This window comes from Phoca vitulina, unplaced genomic scaffold (genome assembly GCF_004348235.1).
Source record: "Phoca vitulina isolate PV1807 unplaced genomic scaffold, GSC_HSeal_1.0 scaffold53, whole genome shotgun sequence".
In the NCBI taxonomy this organism is placed as follows: domain Eukaryota; kingdom Metazoa; phylum Chordata; class Mammalia; order Carnivora; family Phocidae; genus Phoca; species Phoca vitulina.
In genome coordinates, this window is record NW_022589756.1 from 689,741 (window position 1) to 711,622 (window position 21,882).

Here is a 21,882-nt window from a genome sequence, read left to right on the forward strand (position 1 = left end):
GAATAAAGTATATCCACTTTAATTTAGTGTCTGAGGTTTCCTGATTTTTAGTTGCAAATTAGTTTTCCAGGATCATCTGTTACTTCAACTCCTGTCCAAATTGACAAGTTAGTTTTCCCTGGATATGACCTTAGCCTTCATCACATCCTACTTTTCTTCTTGAGCATTCTGCTCTAGCCACACTGGTCATTTTCTTGGTTTCTCAAACATGCCAAGCTTGTTCTGCCTCAGGCCCTTTGCACTTGGTGTTTCCTTTGACAATGCTCTCCCTCAGCCCAGCTCTATCTCATCAGTCTTCTCAGCTGAGGTATCACCTCAGAATGGCCTTTTTTACTATCTTATCTAGGGTCATCCTAACATTATCTTCATGTTACTTATAAATATCAGAAATCATTTGAATTCTTACTTGCTTATTTATTGTCTGCCCTTCCCAATTAGAATGTAAGCCCTCTGAGGGCAAGGACCTTGTCTGTCTTCTTCACTCCTGTATCTCAAGCACTTAGAACAATGGTGGTGCTTAATAGTTGCTCAGTAAAATGTGCTGGCTAAATCGATGCCAGCTTCTCAGCATTTGGTCTCATTCTCTTCCTCTTCCACCCCATCCCCATTTCAGCATTTCTCAATCCTGCATGCACTTCAAAGTCTGTTTCAAGGCCACCTTTTCATGAGTTTCTCACTAACCATGTTTTCAGTTCTTGCCCCACAAGAAGGGACACCTTATCTCCTCTGAACACCTATTATATCCAACAGAAATACCTATAAAGTATCATTCTCAAAAGACTACAGTATTTTTCAGATTTCTTTTGCTTCTTCATCTCACAGTAACTCAGTGGTAAAGTCCTCACAGGTGAAGAAGTTTGGAGAGGTCCTACAGCTTGTGAGAAATCCCATCATGTATGGAAGCCATGTGTCTGCCTTCGTGTCCAGAATCTGTTCCTCCACATCACAGGTGATATTCACTCCCCTCCTACCTGTTGGTTATACACAAATAAAATCAACCACAGTCCCTGCCACACAATAAGGGCATCCCATTGTGCCTGGTTCTCTTATTCATTTGCGTGTCTCAGAGGAGGCCTCTACCAGACATCACAGGAATCCAGTGGAGACAGCACATGAGGGCCAGGGGCCATTGGGAAGGGTCCTGCAGTGACTTCCCAGAGGCACTGCTTTGTGAGTCTGGTCTTGAAGAGGATACTTGGTCAGGATGATAGGAGACAATGGAAATTCTGGGCTGAGATAGACAAAACTGTAGAAAAGATATTCTCTGGGCCCAGGCCCCCAAATTTGCTTGTTGGTGGCTATTCAAAGTCACGGGAGTCTCTCTCTTGATTATAGAGGATGGAGAAGTGTAGTTGGACTGTACTGAAGGGAAGAGCACCCCACTGTCCCCCAGTGCTGCCCAGACCCCTGGAGGTCTAGAGACTAGTGAAGAGAAAAACAGCTGGGGAGAAAAGTGGGGGAAAGGGTAAGAAAAGACTGTCAGAGAAGAGGCGTTTGGACATTGAAGCTTATAACCATGGGCAGCTAATGCAAGAGTTGCAGAGAAAGCAGGCAGTCCAAAGTCTGTACTGGGCTAGACCTATTTTGTAATACGTTGTTATTCCTGTGACTTTAAAGAGCTTTTAAGGAGGTCTTGAGTTTGATTCTGCAATTTAATAGATATGAGGCCATGGGTAAGTTGTGTAATGTCTTTGAACCTCAGTGCTATTATCAGAAAGTGAACATTATAATGCCAGCCTTATAAAATTATGAAGATTGAATGAAAAAACCCAAGTAATGTGGGTGCTGAGGACCCTACATGTGCTTAATAAATGTTTTCTTTACTCTCTGCTTATTGGGGACAGGTAACTGCTCTCCCTTCCTCAACAGATGAAGGAACTGAGGTCCCTTGGGTGATCATGGGTGAATGAGGGTTCATGGGATCATGGGTGATTGAGGGTTGGATTCAAATTGAGGTCACTTTGGAGTTTTCAAGGTCTTCTGGCTGAGGGGGGTGGGGAATCATTGGACTGCAGGATTGTCACACAACCCAGTTGCTCAGTCTCACCCCCCACTCTAACTCCAAAGCTTCTGTGTCCTTATTGAGAGTCAGATGTGGCCATACTTCCACTAAGAGAACAATCTCCCTGTTCAGGGAGAAACACAGGCAGAAAGAGTTGAAATGGTTTACCCAGAAGTCTTGTACAGCAGAGAGAGCTGGGGCTGGAATTCCCAGGCCTTGAATCTCTAGTTCCCTGCTTAAATTCTTTGAGCTCTGTTATGGCCCTCCACAGCTCAATTAAAAACAAAATAAAACAAAACAAAAAGTAATGTTGCTTGAACAGAAAAACACAAAGCCAGTTAGGACAAGAGTCAATTAGCTGTTGCTGGAATGTACCGTGCCACCCCCCCCCCCCCCCCCGCCCCCGGCCGATGGCTCAACAACCTTCACAAGTAGTTTTAAAATAAACTGGGAGATAAGATAACAATAACGTTTCTCAACAACAATGACAAAAAAACAAGACTATATGACTTTCCCCACGGTTTGGCTTGTAGCTTTCTTGGGAGGGAACATGGGGAGAGGGTGATGTCCCTGGGCTGGGAACCAGAGCCAGGCAGATGGGCTTTGCACAGGATGGAAGGCTGTTCTGTCAACTCTCATGATCACCCTTTTTGGAGAACACAACAAGGCCTAAAGTCTTCATAAGGAAGAGACTGGAGCTGACTGAAAGTTAGCTGGCAGGAGGCAGTGTCTCCCAAGTATTTCAAGAAAGATGGATTACCCACTGGCTTTGTTCCTCACTCCTGTGATTGTCTCCTGGAGCCTGTGTTTCAGATTGTCCTGGTTGTGTACCAGGGAGCCTGTGTCTCTTCTGTGTGAGAAGATTCAGCGACAGATAGCTGAGTGTTCCTCAGTTAGTGGAGGGTGGGTTTGCTGTGACAGTGGCCTGGGAGGGTCAGAGCTCCATCCTTACTCAGTAGTGAGTTTGGTTGTATATCATGACCACTGGTTTTAGTCATCAGAGAAACTCCCCTACTTGGGCTTCCACAAAAATGTCGGTTTGCTAAAAAAGTTTAGAAACCATTAGACAAACTTTAAAGGCACCTTTGAGTCTAAGAGCATGTAATATCTGAGATATGGGTGGCCAACCTTGGACTAGGGTGAAGCAAGAGAAGCACCATGGCAAAAAATTGAAGGAGACTTTGCTCTCAGGGAATCACAAGCACAGGATGGCCTCACAAAGGAACACCTCCTTAAACTTTAATCCTTGGCACCTCTCTAGCCTCATCCCAGCCCCAGCTCTGGTGGGTGAGCAAATATTCTTCCCTCTTAGTTCCTGGAGAGCCACAGGGTCATCTTAGGTCACCCAGACAGGCCAAGAAAGCCAGTCATCCAGCAAAAGGGAAGGATGAAAAGCTCTTGTCTGAGCCAAAGAAAGCCCAGTCTGTTGGGGAAGGGAGAATGTTAAGTATGATAGGGGGCCAGAGGCTTCCTTTCTAGTGCATCTGGAAGATGATGGGAAAGGAGGGATCTGTAGGGCAGAGGAATGCATGTAAATCCAAGTCAGAGGGAAGGACCTTGATTATGAGCTTAGACAAGTCAGGAATCTGTAAAGTTCCTGACAGTCTTTAATAGCCCAGATGGGGAATGGGTCCTGGATGATCCAATTGCTTTTCCAGAAGAAGAGCATATTGACTCTGAGGGGAGTTTGCTTATCCTGTCAGTTGCTGGGTTTGTTTAGAGAAGGGAAGCCAGCCTTGGAATTCTATGGAAATATGTCTCTGAGGAAGAGGGAATTGTGGAGTAGCAGAAAGGGCTTGGAGGCAAAAGACCCAAGTTCTGATTCTGATTCCACCCCTCACTGCCTGTGGGCAAGGCTCCCTGAGCCTCAGTTTCCTCATTTGTAAGATAAAGCAAATCTCCTTCTCCCAGGGCTACCAGGAGGACTCAACATGCTGAATGTGTTTGAAAGTGTTTGGCATGTACTGGGCCCTCACTACATGTTAATATCAGTCCTATTGGGAAGGAAGGAAATTATGTCCGCTTCCTTTTCTTAATTGCCATCAGTGTCTAGTCCCCGCTGTGCCTTCTTTTTACCAGCAGAGCATTCTCAAAAGTTGTGTATCAATTGAATATTTTTCTAAATTGAATCTCATTTCCAATGCGCTGAGGGAGCTGGGCATTTAAAGAATTCTCTAGTTTGTCTTCTTGTAAAGCTAATAACCACCCCTTGATGTCTTTGGTACGAATCAGTTTTCTCATTTATTGGCTTTGTTGAGAATGGGGTTCCCTTGTATTTAAGAAGCCCACGTATACAGACTTGGTGCTGACACCTCTGTCAAGATAGATTGAATGAATGTATCTTACAGGCCTGGTCCCTCATGCCAGGAGCTGAAGCGAAGCTCAAGCATGTCGGAGAGCAAACAGACACAGTAACACTTGGGGAGGCCATGAGTCCCTCTTTCTCCATTGGCACTTATGAATTGTGGTTGCAACCTGTTCAAGGGGACATGGAGGAAGGGCATCTCCATTTTAGATCTGTGGATGCTCTTCCAAAAGAGAGTCCCACTGTTCCCCAAGTGAATTCTTGATGCTGCATCTCTTTATTGAAATCTATTCCCCCACACCCCTTCTTTCAACTGTTGCTGGGAGATGGAACACAGTGTTCTGTTGCTCAGATCCCCAGACACGTGTCCTGAGGTCCCAGGCCTGACTACAGCTCAGACGCAAATTCATCTGTCTAGTCTTTAAATCTCATTTGGTTTGTCTGTTTTCCCTAATAAGAAGAATAGAATTAGTTAGTTTGCTACTCAGCAGGGCTCTGGTATGGAATTTATGTAAATTATCTCCTTAATAAAATTACTAAATATAGCAACAACACGGTTACAAAGGAAAAAAAAATAAAGCTCTTAGATTGTGAGTGTCTTTAAAAAAAAAAGCAATGTTCCGCCACCAAGGGAAATGAAATTTAGCTTCTTAACCAGTAGGTACAATGTGGGGGAACGGGGAGAGGGAAGATTAGGGGAGGATGGAGACAAAGACTGAGAGAGAGGATGGGAGAAATCTCTAAGCCAGACACACAGATAACCATTTAATTAATTGCTCCCCAGGGATTTGCTGGGTGTTTGGAATCAGGTCAAGAATATAAACAGTTCTTGCCTTCCTGAAAAAGAGATCGTTCCAGTAAAATAAAGGCACTAGATGTGACAATAGGTCAGAGCAGCATGTGTGTGTCCACATGTGTGTGTACGTGCAGGCCAAACTGGGAGGACTAGGTGGAAAGAATACCCTTAGAAATGGGAATTTTGGATTAGAGGCACATTTTATTTTCTTTTCTTTTATTTTTAATTTTTTTTATTGTTATGTTAATCCCCATACATTACATCATTAGTTTTAGATATAGTGTTCCATGATTCATTGTTTGTGCATAACACCCAGTGCTCCATGCAGAACGTGCCCTCCTCAATACCCATCACCAGGCTAACCCATCCTCCCAACCCCCTCCCCTCTAGAACCCTCAGTTTGTTTTTCAGAGTCCATTGTCTCTCATGGTTCTTCTCCCCCTCCGATTTCCCCCCCTTCATTCTTCCCCTCCTGCTACATTCTTCTTCTTTTTTTCTTTCTTAACATATATTGCATTATTTGTTTCAGAGGTACAGATCTGAGATTCAACAGTCTTGCACAATTCACAGCGCTTACCAGAACACATACCCTCCCCAGTGTCCATCACCCAGTCACCCCATCCCTCCCCCCCCACCCCCCCCTCCAGCAACCCTCAGTTTGTTTCCTGAGATTAAGAATTCCTCATATCAGTGAGGTCATATGATACGTGTCTTTCTCTGTTTGACTTATTTCGCTCAGCATAATACCCTCCACTTCCATCCACGTTGTTGCAAATGGCAAGATCTTATTCCTTTTGATGGCTGCATAATATTCCATTGTATATATATACCACCTCTTCTTTATCCATTCATCTGTTGATGGACATCTTGGCTCTTTCCACAGTTTGGCTATTGTGGACATTGCTGCTATAAACATCGGGGTGCACCTAGCCTTTCGGGTCCCTACTTTTGTATCTTTGGGGTAAATACCCAGTAGTGCAATTGCCGGATCATATGGTAGCTCTATTTTCAACTTTTTGAGGAACCCCCATACTGTTTTCCAGAGTGGCTGCACCAGCTTGCATTCCCACCAACAGTGTAGGAGGGTTCCCCTTTCTCCGCATCCCCGCCAACATCTGTCATTTCCTGACTTGTTAATTTTAGCCATTCCGACTGGTGTGAGGTGGTATCTCATTGAAGTTTTGATTTGGATTTCCCTGATGCCGAGCGATATTGAACACTTTTTCATGTGTCTGTTGGCCGTTTGGATGTCTTCTTTGGAAAAATGTCTGTTCATGTCTTCTGCCCATTTCTTGATTGGATTCTTTGTTCTTTTGGTGTTGAGTTTGATGAGTTCTTTATAGATTTTGGATACTAGCCTTATCTGATATGTCATTTGCAAATATCTTCTCCCATTCTGTCAGTTGTCTTTTGGTTTTGTTGACTGTTTCCTTTGCTTTGCAAAAGCTTTTTATCTTGATGAAGTCCCAATAGTTCATTTTTGCCCTTGCTTCCCTTGCCTTTGGCGATGTTTCTAGGAAGAAGTTGCTGCGGCTGAGGTCGAAGAGGTTGCTGCCTGTGTTCTCCTTTAGGATTTTGATGGACTCCTGTCTCACATTGAGGTCTTTCAACCATTTGGAGTCTATTTTTGTGTGTGGTGTAAGGAAATGGTCCAGTTTCATTCTTCTGCATGTGGCTGTCCAATTTTCCCAACACCATTTGTTGAAGAGACTGTCTTTTTTCCATTGGACATTCTTTCCTGCTTTGTCAAAGATTAGTTGACCATAGAGTTGAGGGTCCATTTCTGGGATCTCTATTCTGATCCATTGATCTATGTGTCTGTTTTTGTGCCAGTACCATACTGTCTTGATGATGACAGCTTTGTAGTAGAGCTGGAAGTCTGGAATTGTGATGCCGCCAGCTTTGCTTTTCTTTTTCAACATTCCTCTGGCTATTTGGGGTCTTTTCTGGTTCCATACAAATTTTAGGATTATTTGTTCCATTTCTTTGAAGAAAGTGGATGGTATTTTGATGGGGATTGCATTGAATGTGTAGATTGCTCTAGGTAGGATTGACATCTTCACAATATTTGTTCTTCCAATCCATGAGCATGGAACGTTTTTCCATTTCTTTGTGTCTTCCTCAATTTCTTTCATGAGTATTTTATAGTTTTCTGAGTACAGATCCTTTGCCTCTTTGGTTAGATTTATTCCTAGGTATCTTATGGTTTTGGGTGCAATTGTAAATGGGATCGACTCCTTCATTTCTCTTTCTTCTGACTTGTTGTTGGTGTATAGGAATGCCACTGACTTCTGTGCATTGATTTTATATCCTGCCACTTTACTGAATTCCTGTATGAGTTCTAGCAGTTTTGGGGTGGAGTCTTTGGGATTTTCCACATAAAGTATCATATCATCTGCAAAGAGTGAGAGTTTGACTTCTTCTTTGCCAATTTGGATGCCTTTGATTTCTTTTTGTTGTCTGATTGCTGTGGCTAGGACTTCCAATACTATGTTGAATAGCAGTGGTGATAGTGGACATCCCTGCCGCGTTCCTGACCTTATGGGGAAAGCTCTCAGTTTTTCCCCATTGAGAATGATATTCGCTGTAGGTTTTTCATAGATGGCTTTTATGATATTGAGGTATGTACCCTCTATCCCTATACTCTGAAGAGTTTTGATCAAGAAAGGATGCTGTACTTTGTCAAATGCTTTTTCTGCATCTATTGAGAGGATCATATGATTCTTGTTCTTTCTTTTGTTAATGTATTGTATCACGTTGATTGATTTGCGGATGTTGAACCAACCTTGCAGCCCAGGGATAAATCCCACTTGGTCGTGGTGAATAATCCTTTTAATGTACTGTTGGATCCTATTGGCTAGTATTTTGGTGAGAATTTTTGCATCCATGTTCATCAGGGATATTGGTCTGTAATTCTCCTTTTTGATGGGGTCTTTGTCTGGTTTTGGGATCAAGGTAATGCTGGCCTCATAAAATGAGTTTGGAAGTTTTCCTTCCATTTCTATTTTTTGGAACAGTTTCAGAAGGATAGGTATTAATTCTTCTTGAAATGTTTGGTAGAATTCCCCTGGGAAGCCATCTGGCCCTGGGCTTTTGTGTTTTGGGAGATTTTTGATGACTGCTTCTATTTCCTTAGTGGTTATAGGTCTGTTCAGGTTTTCTATTTCTTCCTGGTTCAGTTTTGGTAGTTGATACATCTCTAGGAATGCATCCATTACTTCCAGGTTATCTAATTTGCTGGCATAGAGTTGCTCATAATATGTTCTTATAATTGTTTGTATTTCTTTGGTGTTGGTTGTGATTTCTCCTCTTTCATTCATGATTTTGTTGATTTGGGTCATTTCTCTTTTCTTTTTGATAAGTCTGGCCAGGGGCTTATCAATCTTGTTAATTCTTTCAAAGAACCAGCTCCTAGTTTCGTTGATCTGTTCTACTGTTCTTTTGGTTTCTATTTCATTGATTTCTGCTCTGATCTTTATTATTTCTCTTCTCCTGCTGGGTTTAGGCTTTATTTGCTGTTCTTTCTCCAGCTCCTTTAGGTGTAGGGTTAGGTTGTGTACTTGAGACCTTTCTTGTTTCTTGAGAAAGGCTTGTATTGCTATATACTTTCCTCTCAGGACTGCCTTTGCTGCATCCCAAAGATTTTGAATAGTTGTGTTTTCATTTTCATTGGTTTCCATGAATTTTTTAATTCTTCTTTAATTTCCTGATTGACCCATTCATTCTTCAGTAGGATGCTCTTTAGCCTCCATGTATTTGAGTTCTTTCCGACTTTCCTCTTGTGATTGAGTTCTAGTTTCAAAGCATTGTGGTCTGAAAATAGGCAGGGGATGATCCCAATCTTCTGGTACTGGTTGAGACCTGATTTATGACCTAGGATGTGATCTATTCTGGAGAATGTTCCATGGGCACTAGAGAAGAATGTGTATTCTGTTGCTTTGGGATGGAATGTTCTGAATATGTCTGTGATGTCCATTTGGTCCAGTGTGTCATTTAAAGTCTTTATTTCCTTGTTGATCTTTTGCTTAGACGATCTGTCCATTTCAGTGAGGGGGGTGTTAAAGTCCCCCACTATTATTGTATTGTTGTTGATGCGTTTCTTTGCTTTTGTTATTAATTGCCTTATATAATTGGCTGCTCCCATGTTAGGGGCATAGATATTTACAATTGTTAGATCTTCTTGTTGGATAGACCCTTTAAGTATGATATAGTGTCCTTCCTCATCTCTTATTACAGTCTTTGGTTTAAAATCTAATTTGTCTGATATAAGGATTGCCACCCCATCTTTCTTTTGGTGTCCATTAGCATGGTAAATGGTTTTCCACCCCCTCACTTTCAATCTGGGGGTGTCTTTGGGTCTAAAATGAGTGTCTTGCAGACAGCATATCGATGGGTCTTGTTTTTTAATCCAATCTGATAGCCTGTGTCTTTTGATTGGGGCATTTAGCCCATTTACATTCAGGGTAACTATTGAAAGATAGGAGTTCAGTGCCATTGTATTGCCTGTAAAGTGACTGTTACTGTATATTGTTTGTGTTCCTTTCTGGTCTATGTTGCTTTTAGGCTCTCTCTTTGCTTAGAGGACCCCTTTCAAGATCTCTTGTAGGGCTGGTTTCGTGTTTGCAAATTCCTTTAGTTTTTGTTTGTCCTGGAAGCTTTTTATCTCTCCTTCAATTTTCAATGACAGCCTAGCTGGATATAGTATTCTTGGCTGCATATTTTTCTCATTTAGTGCTCTGAATATGTCCTGCCAGTCCTTTCTGGCCTGCCAGGTCTCTGTGGATAAGTCTGTTGCCAATCTAATGTTTCTACCATTGTAGGTTACAGATCTCTTGTCCCGAGCTGCTTTCAGGATTTTCTCTTTGTCTCTGAGACTCGTAAGTTTTACTATTACATGTCGGGGTGTTGACCTATTTTTATTGATTTTGAGAGGGGTTCTCTGTGCTTCCTGGATTTTGATGCCTGTTTCCTTCCCCAAATTAGGGAAGTTCTCTGCTATAATTTGCTCCATTATACCTTCTGCCCCTCTCTCTCTTTCTTCTTCTTCTGGGATCCCAATTATTCTAATGTTCGTCTTATGGTATCGTTTATCTCTCGAATTCTGCCCTCGTGATCCAGTAGTTGTTTATCTCTCTTTTTCTCAGCTTCTTTATTTTCCATCATTTGGTCTTCTATCTCACTGATTCTTTCTTCTGCCTCATTTATCCTAGCAGTTAGCGCCCCCATATTTGATTGCACCTCATTAATAGCCTTTTTGATTTCTACTTGGTTCGATTTTAGTTCTTTTACTTCTCCAGAAAGGGTTTCTCTAATAACTTCCATGCTTTTTTCAAGCCCAGCTAGTATCTTTAAAGTGATGATTCTGAACTCTAGATCTGACATTGTACTAATGTCCGTATTGAGTAGGTCCCTGGCAGTTGGTACTACCTCTTGTTCTTTTTGTTGAGGTGATTTTTTCTGTCTTGTCATTTTGTGCAGAGGAGAATAGATTAATGAGAGAACAAAATGCTAGCAGGGTAACAACGTCCCCAGAAAATATACTTTAAACAAATCAGAAAAGACCTGAAGCAGTGGGAAAAGAAATGGAAAGAGAGAAAAAGAAAAGGAAAGAAAAAAAGAAAAAAGAAAAAGATAAAGATAAAAACAAACAAAAGCAGAACAAAACAAAACAAAACAAAAACAGAATGTGATCAAATATGATCAGGCTGGATTATAGATCAGTGCCACACACTAGATTTTCGGTGTATTTTGGTCTGTTAAAAGAAAGTCCCTCCCAAAATTTTAAAGAAAGAAAAACTTATATATGTACAAAAATAAGGGTTGATATGATGAAGGGATGGAATATGACTGTAAAGATGGAAATTATAAAAAATTTTAAAAAAGGATTTGATAAGTTGTTTGAAAAAAGAAAGAAGAGGATTTAAAAAAAAAAAAAAGAAAGAAAAAAGGGAGAGAATGTGATCAGGCAGGGGAGTAGAAAAAAACCATACACTAGAGATTTAGAGCATATTTTGATCTGTTAGAAGAAACTATCTCAAGATTTTAAAGAGAGAACAACTTATATATATATGCCAAAAATACGGGTAACTACTATGAAGGGATAGAATATGACTTTAAAAATGAAAAATAAAAATGTTTTTTTTTAAAAAGGGATTGATAAGATGTTGGTTGAAAAAGGGAAAAAGAAAAATTCAAAAAAAAAGAAAAAAGAAAAAAGAAAAAAAGACAGTTAAAAAAAATAATTAACTTTGAAAGACTAAAGAATCATGGTAAAAAAGCCATGAATTCTATGTGCAGTGTTCCCCTAGCGCTGGAGTTCTGCCGTTCTCATTGATCGGTAAACTTGGTCTTGGCTGGTTGTTCTCGCTGATCTTCTGGGGGAGGGGCCTGTTGCCGTGGTTCCCAAATGTCTTTGCCGGAGGCAAAATTGCCCCGCCCTTGCCGGTCCGGGCTAAGTAATCTGCTCGGGTTTGCTCTCCAGAGCTTTTGTTCCCTGCAAGCTTTCCGTACAGCTTTGGAGGCGGAGAGTGAAAATGGCGGCCTCCCAGTCTCCACCCCGGCGGAGCCGAGAACTCGGGGTCCGGCTCCTCAGCGAGCCCCCAGAGAAAAGCCGTCAGTCACTCCCGTCTCCCCGGTCTCCGGCCGCACTCCGTGCTCACCCGGCCTGTGACCGCGCCTTTCTATCTGGCACCCGACCCTGGGTGGAGTCTCCAAACCCAGCAGATCCCTGCGGTGCGCTCCCGCACCTCTCCTCCCGGGGGAAGAAGGTGAGTCTCTCCGGATCTGCCGCTTATTGGGTCCCTGCTGGAGGGGCAGTGGCCCGACTGTGCCGCGGATCACGGTTTATAGCAACCCCGAGCTGAGAGCCCGCGCCTGGGCTCCGTCTCTGCAGCCGGCTTCCCTGCTCCGATACCTGGGAGCTCTGCCGCACTCAGGCACCCCCGGTCTTTCTGTGACCCCGAGGGTCCTGAGACCACACTGTTCTGCGAGGGTTCCACCCCCCACTTCACCACCAGAGTGACGTCCCTCAGCGGAGCAGACTTCTAAAAGTCCCGATTTTGTGCTCCGCGGCTCTATCACTTGCCAGAAGCGGCCGACGGAGGCCCCTCCCCCGCCGTCTATCCTCCCGAATATCGCCTCGGATTCACTTCTCCGCACGTCCTACCTTCCAGAAAGTGGTCGCTTTTCTGTTCAGAGAGTTGTTGCTATTCTTTTCTTCGATCTCCTGTTGAGTTTGTAGGTGTTCAGAATGGTTTGATCCCTATCCAGCTGAATTCCTGAGAGGAGACGAAATCCAGGTCTCCTACTCCTCCGCCATCTTGCTCTGCCCCCTCCTAGAGGCACATTTTAGAGCTACCTATAGGAGAAATGCAGGGGAGACCCCAGATGTTTTGATTCCTCTCTCCCCCTGATTCTTACAAACATCTGCATTGTACCTCTCCAGATTCTCTTGTCTTTAAGCCCCTCGTCATGCCCTTGATTCAGTTCCTCTGTTTCAACTCTCCATCATACTCTTCCGCACCCCATCTCTAACCTTCCATGTTTTGTCTTCATAGGAATGCCAGAGGCATCGTCTTAAAATATGCTCAGATCATGCTATTATGCTGAAAAAAATCTGTAGTCCCTAATATTCTCATTCCATACTCCTCACCCTGATGTTTAAGACTGCTGACCTCTTCACCTGACCCTTCACTTCCTGTCCAGCCTTCTCCACAAGAGCACACTTTGCCTGTTACCTTTCACTGATGCCAGAAAGGTACTCTCCAGATGTGCCCTCTGCACCCTCAGCACTTTGGCATGCATTAGTCTACACTCACTCAGCCCTTCCGTTCCTGTTTGTCATGGCACTTCCAGCCATGGCTCTACATGGGATTTGTTCTGACTGTCCAGTACCGTCATGTTTATGTGTCTGAATGTAAGGCAGCAGCGTGTAGGGAACCAGCCATACCAGGTTCATATCTGAGATCTACCACCTGCCAACTATGTGGCCTCAGGTAAGTTTCCTCATCTCTGTGGGGTTCAACTTCCTCACCTGTAAAAGAGGGATAGAGAGGTCCACCCCATCGGGCTGCTAAGGGGATCAAATTGTGTCATGCCTGCAAAGCACTTCAAGCACAGTAAGAATCCAGTAAAACAAATGTTTATTTTTATCGTCTGTCTCCCTCTCTTGGTTGTGAGCTCCTTCAGAAAAGTAGTGTCTTCTTCAACTTTATATTCCCAGCAGCTAGCATTACAGGTTTTTAAAATTTCATGGATAAGGGAGGGAACTGAGCAATGAGGGCTTCCCTAAGTATCCCCTTTCCTCCTGGTTATTCTCCTGTTCAGGCTGAGAACTGGTGCTCTGGGGATATGTTAAAAGGAAAAGAATATTGCATATGGGGCTGTGTTTTTGGAAGCTCCATCCTTTTTCTGGGAACTGCCTCACCCTCCACATCCCCTGTAGTGGGCAGGAACCTGGGTGACCAGGTGACCAGCAGAGGATGTAATCCATTTCCCTCACAGCTGATGAGACCAGGCTCATCCATAAACAGGTGACCTTAGGTCATCAGATTCTCTTGTGGAATGTGGGCTAAAAGATTCAGGGTCCATGGTCAGTCTACACTCTACTCTAGGATGAGCAGGTCTGCCATGGAAACCAAAGCCAGGAGCAAGTTAATATGAGGGGTGGATTAGTTTGCTAGGACTCTCATAACAAAATGCTACAAATCAGGTTGTGTAATATAAATTTATTTCTTACAGTTCTGGAGGCTAGCATTACAGGTTTTTAAAATCATGGTGTCAGCAGGGCTGGTTCCTCCTAAGGGCTATGAGGGAGAATTTGTTCCATGCTTCTTCTCTAGTATCTAGTGGTTTGTTGGTGATCTTTGGCATTCTTTGGCTTCTGTTCAGCACTCCAATCTCTGGCTTCATCTTCACGTGACATTTTCAAGATGTGTTTGTGTCCAAATTTTCCCCTTTTATAAGGATATAGTTATATAGGATTAGAGCCTACCATAATATCCTCATCTTAACTAATTATGCCTATAGTGATCCTATCTTTAAATAAGGTCACATTCTGAGGTACTGGACATTAGGACTTCAACGTATGGATGGGGGGGCACAATTCAACCTGAAACAAGAGGGGAGCAGAAACTATAACAAATCAAGAAGAGATGGGCAGCAGGGGAGACATGACACAGATGTATATAGAGAGGCAGGCCCAAAAGAGTTTGCAGCCCAAGAGGAGAGAGGAGAGAGGGATCTTGAATTATAACTCTCCAGTTCCAAGTTCATGTCACTAGGCTCAGCTCTACTTGGGTTCTATGAGATTCCTTGAACCCTTCAGGAAAACTCCTTATGATTTGATCTGAAGTGAATGGATATCTGTTTCTAGCATCAGAATGATTTCTCTAGTTCAGGAGCATGCAGAGGCCCAATTTTTACGTCATATTCATTTTCATGTGGTGACTCAGGTAGAACCACAGGCTTCAAAGCCAGAAGAGTCAGGGACACAACTAAGGAGTTAGGGAAAAGTAATAAACAAAGAACACAAACTTCCAGCTATATTGGCCAGTCTTCCCAGAGCCCCTCCTTCTCCTTTTCTTTGGTCCCTTTTTCATGTCTACCCCCTTACCGTTGGCATGCCCCCATTTCTGCTTATCCTGTACTTTCCACTGGAGTCCCACAGGAGCACTTCTCACCTCCAGAGTCTTCCAACACCACCTACATGGGGTCTTCTACCTGGGAAGTACACTTGACCTTCAATTTATTTGGAAAGAAATTGTTTCCCAAAGGTTTCAACTCTGCAGGAATCTCATTTATTGAGTGAGACTGCAAGTTCCTTAAGGGTGTGGACACTCCCTCGGGTCTTGCTCCATGACACTCAGTAAATATTAATGGAATAATCGACTGATTGTGATCTCTCTTCTTTAAAAACAAGTAATTTACCATGGTGCTAAATTCAAGAGGTAGACGAGGATACCTAGTATGAAGCTTCTTCCCTCCCATCCCTGCTTCTAAATTACCAGATTGTTCTCCCTAGAGGCAACCAATGTTAACAGTTTATTGTGTATTCTTCTGGAGCTATTTTATGCTTTTGTGAGGAAATACATATAACTATTCTCTTTCTTCTTGTTACATATGTAGTAGCTGCCCATACAAACTGCTCTGTACATTGTTTTTTGTTGTTGTTGTTGTTGTTTAGAAATCTATCTTGGTGTGGTGATTTTAAAGATATGTCCACAGATTCTTTGATACGTATCTCCTCAAGAGGTGGACTCCCCTCCTCTTGACTATGGGCTGGAATTGGTAGCTTGTTTCTAGTGCATAGAAAGTTAGCAGAAGTGATGGGGTGTCACTTCTGAGATGAGGTTATAAACAAACTACCCCTTCTGTTTTGGGAGCTCTCTCTTCAATCACTTATCTGGGGAAGCCAGCTGTCATGTCCTGGGGACACTCAAACATCCTAGGAGAGAGAGGCCTGTGAGAGGAATGACTGAGGCTGGCCCACAACTGTGTGAGTGTGGACATTGCCAACAGTGACAGGATGACCCAGGAGCAGGTCCTCCATCTTCCCTAGTCAGGTCTTGAGATGACCCCAACCCCAGCCCCAGCCAGTAACTTGCCTCCAGCCTCATGGGAGTCCCTGAACCAGAACCACCCAGCTGAGCTGCTCCCAAATTCCTGCCCATGGAAACTATGAGATAGTAAATGTTCCTTTAAGCCAACGAATTTTTTTGTGCAACAATAGATAGTATGCTTGGAGATCCTTCCACATGAATTACATAGAGTGTGTATCTGTTCTTTTTATAGCTGTTTTGTATTTCATTGTCTGAACACAGCAATTGTTTATGTTAACCGGTCCCCTATAGATGGACATGTCAGCTATTTCCAAGCCTGTGTTCTTTGAACCATGCTGCAATGAAAAATGTGATACATGTGTCATTCCACATGTGTGTGAGTACATCTGTAGGATAAATTCCTAGATATGGAAAAGCCATGTCAAAGGGTTCATGTTTTTGTTATTTTGATAAGTCCTGCCAAGTTACTTTATAAGGGTTGCACCAACTTATGCTTCTATTAGTAGATGAAAGGGCTGGTTTGCCCACAACATCACCATCTTCTGTAAGCCTTCTGGAACAGGGCACATGGAGGGACTTAATATGCTTGGTAATTGAATGATATCTTCCACATCTCAATGGGAAATGAACCAAAATACCCTTGATACCCTTGATTTGTTTATGATCCCAGAGGTTCTCTGGTCTCACCCAGCAAATTCAGTCTTTGCAGTGAGCAGTGATAGCAGTAAAAGCAGCAATGGACAATGGCAATAGCCTGGTGTTGAAAAAAGTAAAAAAATAAAACCAGACCAAGCCTAGTCTTTTTCAGTTCCTGCTCACAGTAAGAAGGGAACCACCCAGGGGCCTGAAAATCCTATGCTGTGGAGATGCAAAGGGAGATCTGTAGTTTGCAGGTGTCTGATGACCTTCCAGTCCCTGTGGGGAGTGTGGGACGGCGCTGGGGGCGGCCCCTGAACCTGGTGAGGCACTGGGCCTTCAAAAGAGTCTGCTCCAGCTTTTCTCTCTAAGCAGAGCTGCTGCCAGGGGCTCCCGCAGCAGGAGGTGCTATAACCTGGCAGCAGGAGCATGCCTGTGAAGCCAGCTCAGAGCTGATTGAAGCAGTGAGGTGCTGGCTCTCACCTGCAGGCTCCTGCTTCTTTTAGATTCTGGCCATTGGGTATGGTCGTCGTCTTCTGACAATGCACAGGCCTCCTTTTCCTTGGTCTAAGAGGGTGGAAGAAGAAAAAGAAGGAAAAAGTAGCCTCCTAAAATTCTGAGGAAGAGAAAACTTCAGTGGTACAGAATTATCAGGAAAGCAGGAATTCTAGGACCTCTTCCTGACTCCTGGTATCTAACTGGAAGTGAATGGCTTTGTATATGAGACTTTTCCATATACTCACTCATTCAACTGACCAGTAATTACTTTGTGCAATGCACTTACTAAGTGCAAATCTTCAGCTCCTTCAAGATCAATTCCCACTGAAAACACAGGATCTGTGCCCATCACTAGATGTCGAGCACAATCCTCCACGTACTCACCTATTAAGGAACTCCCACCCCACCCTACCCACTCCTGCTCTCCATTGCACTTAGAACAAGTCTTACCTCCTCCCCCTGCCACAGGGGCCTTGAATACTCTGGCTCACAGTTCACTCCCCAGCTTTCTGTCTTGCCACCTCCTGCCTTGAAACCTGCAATCTAGCCACATTGACCCTACATTCCAGTTTGTTCATTCATGTACTCAATCATTTATTCATTCATTTTTATCATGTATGATATGCCAGGGTCTGTGTTGAGCACTACATGTGTATCTATGGAACAGGTGGTGGATCCCGATACTCAGAGAACAGACTTCTGGTTTTGAAGGAAGATGGTAACTGAGTAAATAAGTACCCAAAGGCAGGTTGTGATAATGCCTTGAAGGGAATAATTAGGGTGATGAATAGAAAAGAGTGGATAAAGATTGGCCAGGGAATGTCTTTCCAATGACATGACATTTAGGCTGAGGTCTGAGGCCTAGAAGGAGGCAGCCATACTTAAGACCTTGGAGACCTGCTTTCTAGCAAATGGGACAGCTTGGGCAAAGGCGAAGACCTTGTTCTTTTAACTCCAGAGCTTCATTCATTGCTGCATTTTTCTCTGGCACCCTCCACAGGCCAATCCTGCTTATGCCATATAGATGCCTCTTCCTCCAGGAAGCCTTCCCTGATTACCACGCTGAGTGAGCTGCTTCTCCTATTACTCCATTTGCAGTCCATGCTTCCCTTCACCCTAGGTAATGCTCATTACACTGGAAGTACTTGCCCTTTTACTTAGTAAACTCTGGACTAGCCAGAACCATGTTTGACTTGGTTACTATTGGAGCTGGGTGTGGGTTGAGTTGTGTTTCCAACCATCCTCACTCCTGGTACCTGTGAGTGTGGCCTTATTCAGATAGAGTCTGTCAGATGTAGTTGATTAAAATGAGGTCATACTGAAAGAGGGTGGGCCTTAAATGCAATGACTGTTCCTTCTAAGGAGTGAGAGATTTGGAGACAGGGGCACACAGCAGGAGGAGGGTCCTATGAAGATGGAGGCAGTGACCATGGCGGCAGTGACCAGAGTAATGTACCTGCAGGCCAGCCAGTGCCAGGGACTACAGGGAGCCAGGAAGCTAGGACAGGGTGGATTCTTTCTCTAGGAGACTGACTGTAGGAGAGGTTCTCCCCTGGAGTCTTCATGGGAGTGTGCCCTGCCAACACCTTGACCTCAGATTTCTAGGCTCCATAACTGACAGAACGTGTTTCTGCTGTTGAAGCCACCCCCCCCCCCCATGGTAATGGCAGCTATAGGGAACTCATACAGAGTGCCAGACCCTGAGAGGATTCCTGGTCCAGCCTATGGCTTGGTTGGAAGGATGAACACCTAAACTATGTTGCTGCCTTCCATGTCCCGTGTGTGACCTCTGTGTCCTCTGTGTCCAGCCAGAGGCCCTCACAGAGCACGTCATGGGGCAGGAGGAGGTCACATGCCTGCCTCATGTTTTCATGTGGGAAATCCTTCCTGGTGTTTCTCATGGAGATTTGTGTTTTTTTTTTTTTTTTGAATCTTGAATCCTGAGAAAAATTAGTTGAGAATCATGAAAATGGGAGAAAGTCTTATAAGTCTCCTGGGAGAATTAAAGTTTATAATCCACATATATATCTTTCAGCTCTGATGGAGTTCACTAAGATCAGGTCAAAAGTATGAGCAGGAAATGCTAAGGTGTGAAACTGAGGGTTAAGGAGGATAGTCTGATAGATGGGACAAAAGAAGGCAAGAGAGATAGAGTCACAATCTGATCAGGCTGTCTTGTTTGTAGTCATTGCCAAGTTAAAGGTGTGCTTATGGTCCTGTCTGCTGCTAAAGGTGACTCACTCATGAATATGAAGTACATATTACTAAGTATATATGTGAAGTATACTGTGTACAGATACTTTGAATGATGTCCTAAGAAATAACAAGTTTGGGAAATAAAATAAATCCTTAAATTGGCAATTTGACATACAATTCTATGTAATGTTATTAATCTGGCTGGGAGACCTGGAAGCTGTGTTATTTGAATACCACCCAAAAATGTTCTCTGATGCTTTCTGGAGTTTGAATATTCACTATAGGCCGCAGTTCTTTGTAAATATTCCTAAACTGAATGTTCCTTGTTTACTAAAGAGCTTTCTTAAGAAATATGTTCATCATAATAAAGAGTGTGAAGAATGTTGGAAGTATTTTAAAAAAATAATGTGACTTTGGGAATTCTGATTTCTTGCTTCCAAACCTATAAAAGATTAATATTTGTTAGGAATTTAGAAACACTATAGTCCCACCTTCAAAATTGCTGCCACACCTCAAATAATAGCTGGCTCAGTCTCAAAGCCTTCACAATCTCTTTCTTGGGGCTGAAAGTAGGACTGTGGACTGTGGAGGGGCACCAATCTCCTTGTCCAAGTGGGAGCCCAGCTCTGCTCTCAGCCAGCTGCGTGAACTTGAGCAAACCATGTTACTTCTGTAGGCAATTTCCTCATCCCTGTTCTTGTGCACTGAATGGCTGGTTAGATGGTCTCCCAGGTTTCTCCAGCCCCTACAATCTACAGTTTAACTTCTCTGCTTTAGGCTGCATTTTTAAGTGCAAATATTCTGTAATCTACTTCCAACTCAATTGGCAGGCTTTCCTTTGTGTCCAGGGAAGGTTATTTAGGGAGGATTTCTTTGCTACTTGACACCGTGCACATCCCTTATATGCATTACTTTGCTTCATCCTCATCACAACACTGTGAGGGAAGCTTTATTATCTGTTTTACAGATGAGAAAGCTGAGAGTCAGAGAAGTCAGGTATTGTGCCCAAGGTCAGACAGCTGGAAAGTGGCAGATCAAGCAGGAGCAGGTTAGGAGGGGTCCTGGGAAATGACCTCTGGGCTTGGGTAGAAACGGGCTACCCCAGGAGCCCTCCTGCTGCTCTGTCTGTATTTCTCGCCAGCCGCACAGAGGGACTTGTGGAAGGCTTCATGGACAAGAAAGAAAGTTACGTCATGTGGGAAATGCTGGCTGTTCTGCCATTGCCAAAAGCTTGGTTTCAATGCTGAGGAGAGAAGAAAAATTCGGTGCAGATTAAAGTATGTGGTGGGGGTGTAGATTATTATGTCTTTTCTCCACACCATAGGGATTTGATGAGGGGCCTCTGTGTGGGGGGCACTGTGTCAGGCCCCCAGTAAAGAAATGGATCAAGTTCATCTCTCCCGCATGAGCCCCATGGTGTGATGGGGACACTTCCCTGGCCATACTAAGTATGATCAGAGGGCACTGGCAAGGTAGAAGGAATCGCCTCTTTCACTCTTGTGCCTCAGTCTTCTCTTCTCTAAAATGGAAGGTGTGGCTCTAGAACACATGGGGAATGATGGTTCCTTCCTAATTTGTATTTCCCAGGTGTATGATTAAAATAAAGTTGTGTTTATGCTCCCAGTTTTAAAAAGTCCTAATGCCATAAATTTTAAGATATAGAACAGATGGCCATAATATTCACATAAAAAATTGACTCTTCACTTGGCCAGAGGATCAATGTAGGTATCTTTCCCTCTGTTATGGACTGAATTGTGTCCTGCCAAAATTCTTACAGCAAAAGCCTCAACTTTCAATGTGGCTGTATTTGGAGAAAGGGGTTTTAGGAGATAATTGAGGTTAAATGAGATTATCAGAGTGGGGCTCTATTCTGATAGGACTGGCAGCCTTATAGGAAGAGGAAGAACAGAAGTTTTGTCTTCCATACCCACACAAAGAGGAAAGACAATGTGAAGACACAGAAGGTGGCTGTCACCAACCAAGGGGAGAGGCTTCACTAGACACCTTGATTTTGAACTTCTAGCTTCCTTAACTGTGAGAAAAATGTTGTTTAAGCTACTCCATCTGGCAGCCCAAGCTGACTGATACACTGCCTTAGTCCATTTGGGCTGCCATAACAAAACACCATAGCTTGGGTGGCTAAGAACAACAGAAATTTAATTCTCACATTATGGAGGTTAGAAGGCCAAAATCAAAGTGCCAGCATGGTCAGGAGAGGGGCCTTCTTCCTGGTTCGCAGGTGGCACCATCTTGGTGTGTTCTCACATGGTGGAAGGGGTTAGGGAGCTCTGTGGGCTCTCTTACAAGGGCACTAATCCCACTAATGACTAGGTACTTAACCACCTCCCAAAGGCCCTACCTTCTAATACCATCATCTTTGGGGGTTAGGATTTCAACATACGAATCTTGGGAGATACAAACATTCAGATTATAGCATATACGCTCCTTGTCCTGACGGCATGTAAATGTGCTTTGACTTAATTAACATGAAGAAAATGTGTGTGTGTGTGCATTCTGTTACTTTAGACAAACACTCTGAGAAACACCATCAGTGAATGAGTGAGAGGCTCCTTGTTGAAAGTGAGAGGCCCCCTTCTCTGTACTGCAAGGGCCTTATCACAGAGAAGTCCCCTTCTGAGACCCTGAGAGCATCTGTAACCTCAAGGCCAGGTGTTCTGTTTCTTGGCCCTGCCTGCCCTGTTCTCCCACTCCCCAAAATGGACAGGCAATGGACTGGTCCAGCTTTATCTCTGTCTCCTAGCAACCATCCTTGGAAGGTAGAAAGTGAATGGTAAGGTCTGGAGATTGGGCTGGGTCAGGAGGATAGGCAGGAGAGCAGGGACTTGGGTGCTGCTTCTGGAAGCCCACATCCTCAGAGTTAGTCAGATGC